This window comes from Chiloscyllium plagiosum, chromosome 37 (genome assembly GCF_004010195.1).
Source record: "Chiloscyllium plagiosum isolate BGI_BamShark_2017 chromosome 37, ASM401019v2, whole genome shotgun sequence".
Classification (NCBI taxonomy): Eukaryota; Metazoa; Chordata; class Chondrichthyes; order Orectolobiformes; family Hemiscylliidae; genus Chiloscyllium; species Chiloscyllium plagiosum.
The window spans coordinates 26,213,036-26,216,507 of NC_057746.1; positions in this window are offsets into that span (position 1 = coordinate 26,213,036).

Below are 3,472 nucleotides of genomic sequence, written 5' to 3' on the forward strand. Positions count from 1 at the left end.
GGGGTTATGCCTATTCCCTTTTTTGAACAGGGGCACAACATTCGCCACTCTCCAGTCCCCTGGTACCACCCCCGTTGAGAGTGAAGACGAAAAGATCATTGCCAACGGTACTGCAATTTCCTCTCTTGCTTCCCACATAATCCGAGGATATATCCCGTCAGGCCCGGGGGACTTGTCTATCCTCAAGTTTTTCAAAATGCCCAACACATCTTCCTTCCTAACAAGTATCTCCTCTAGCTTACCAGTCCGTTTCATACTCTCCTCTTCAACAATACGGTCCCTCTCATTTGTAAATACAAATTATGAGACCACTACTGATATGACAGACTTCCCAAAACTCAACAAGGATAGGCACATTGACACAGAGTTATTAAGGAAGAAAATCTAAATCAAATGACCTGGAAAGAACAGACAAAGACATCGGAGGTTTAAGCTGGAGGGTTTTGACTCTGACTGTAAGAACCAAATATCTATGAATGCTTCAGCATATGGCATCTGCCTCTCAACAGGACTGAAGACGTGTGCTCCAGAACTTGCCATGCCCCGAGCCAAGCTGCTGCAGGACAGTTTCAACATTGGCATCGATCTAACAATATGGAGAATTGCCAGTTATGTCCTGTACGTAAAAAGGAGGACAGATCTAACCAGCCAATTACTGCCTCATCAATCCTCGATCATAAGTAAAGAAGTCATCAATAGTAATATCAAGCAGCACTTGCTTTCCAATAACCTGTTAACACACGCTTAGTTTAGGTTCTGCCAGAGCCATTTAGCTCCTTGTTAGCATCTTGTTCTAAACATGGACAACACAGCTGAACTCCAGAGGTCAGGTGACAGCGGCTGCCCTAGATATTAAGGCTACGTTTAAACAAGTGTGAAATCAAGGAGCAGCATAATCTTGTGGCTCTTAAAACTCAATCCCCCTGCTAATGAAAGCCGACATACCATGTGCCTTCGTAACAACCCTAACAAATTGGGTGGCAACTTTGAGAGATCTATGGACGTAGACCCCAAGATCCCTCTGTTCCTCCATACTGGCAAGAATCCTGCCTTTAACCCTGTAATCTGCATTTTCACCGTACAAAATGAATTACTTCTTACTTTTCCAGGTTGAACTCCATCTGCCACTTCTCAGCCCAGATCTGCATCCTGTCAATGTCCCATTGCAACCTACAACATCCCTCCACACCACCCACAACTCCACCAACCTTCGTGTCATCGGCAAACTTACAAACCCACCTTTCCATAGACTAATCCAAGTCATTTGTAAAAATCACAAACAGCAGAGATCCCAGAACAGATCCCTGCGGAACACCACTGGTCCCCGAGCTCCAGGCTGAATACTTTCCATCTACTACCACCCTCTAGTCTTCTATGGGGCAGCCAATTCTGCATCAGAAACAATAGATATCGCACCAATGCATGACGACAGTATTTGATTTGATTTATTGCTTGATTTTATTTATTGTAATCATGTGTACCGAAGTACAGCGAAAAGCATTGCTTGCGAGCATTATATGAAGATCATAGTAAGCAAGGACATACATATCATAGCCAACGGTACTGCAAGGACATACATATCATTGGGTGCTTAGACAGTGTGAGGTATACAGGTTACACTGAACAGGGGGCGCACGAAACAAGATCAACATTAATTGCGTGCATTCCTGAATCTAATAAAAGCAGGGAAGAGCTGTTCACCAAAACATCCACCCAAACGCGAGGTTGGTTGGCTTGGTGACTCTCAAATACGAAAGCCAAATTTTGTGAATTATCGCCATTACCGGAAGCAAACCTTTGAATGTCTGACCCACACTGCTGCTGCATAGCTGCAGGCACCCATTCCTAATTCCACACACTGGAACAAAATAATCTCAACATAATTCTGGCTATTAGGTGTCCAGAATGCTGTTCTCTGTACAGAATTCCATGTTCATTCCCTGAAATCCACAGTCCAATTCAGGTCCAGTAAAGATTAATTCTTTCCTACCCCTAGTAGGGCATATACACCAGTCTGACGCAAGATTGGGATACAGACAGACTCTAATCTCACACTTTTAGTGCATTATCTGAGCTGAGATTTCACTTTTTTTTATAAAACCATGTTATCTCAAGAATGCGACTTAAAAGTAGTTCTGGGATTTACATATTAATGAACCAAGACCTGCAACCTATTCTAAAAGGTCAAAACTTAACAGCAATCTAGGTTTGTTCAACGTATTTTAATTTCATTACACTGTGATCTTTTGCTACAAAGTCTGTGTCTCATGATCCTGCCCCATTAGTTACCTGATGAAGGAGCAGCACTCCGAAAGCTAGTGCTTCCAAATAAACCTGTTGGACTATAACCTGGTGCTGAGAGATTTTATTTTTAACTACATGGGATAATGCAGCACAGAAACAGGACTGATTTGTGCCAGAGTTTATACCCCATTGCAACATCTTACCATCTTTCCTCATCTAAATCTGCCACTGTAACCCACTAATTCCTTCTCCTTCAAATACTTGTCCAGTTTACATATTGCTCATTTCAACCATTCATATTCTCATCACACTTTGGATAAAAATATTTCTTTCCTGTTGGATTTCCTGGTGACTGTCTTGAGGATTTCTAGCGAAACTCTTCTCCATAAGAAGAAACAGGACACCTAGCAATCCTTTCCTGATAAGTATACCACTGCAGGATATTAAAGGGGGAGATACTATCTCTTAGTAGGGCGGCAGTACTGAATTGGTAACGTCACCAAATTAGCATAACGATGACTCTAGGTGGACAGGTTCAAATCTCACCACAGTAGCTGGTTGGACATAAACGCAGAAATAATGCTGACCATGATGTAAAAACCCAACTGGTTCAGGGAAGGAAATGTGCCACCCTTACCTGGTCTAGCCTCTATGGGATTCCAGATCCAATGCGTTTGACTCTTAACTGTCCTCAGAAATGGCCCAGCAAACCACTCGGTTCAAAGCTAACCAGAGTGGATGACCAACATTGGCACCACGCCCCCCCCCCCGAGATATTTATTATAATGCCTCAAGCAATTCCTGGAATTGCAGGACTACCTTACACTGAAAGACTGAAGCGACTGGGCTTGTATACCCTTGAGTTTCAAAGATTGAGAAGGGATCTGATTGAGACGTATAAGATTATGAAAGGATTGGACACTCTGGCAGTCAGGAAACATGTTTCCGCTGAGGGGTGAGTGCCGAACCATATAAGATTATTAAAGGATTGGACACTCTGGCAGTAGGAAACATATTTCCACTGATGGGTGAGTGCTGAACCAGAGGACACAGCTTAAAAATATGGGGTAGACCATTTAGGACAGAGCTCAGGAGAAACTTCTTCACCCAGAGAGTGGTGGCTGTGTGGAATGCTCTGCCCCGGAGGGCAGTGGAGGCCCACTCTCTGGATTCATTTAAGAAGGAGTTGGATAGAGCTCTCAAGGATAGTGGAATCAAGAGTTATGGA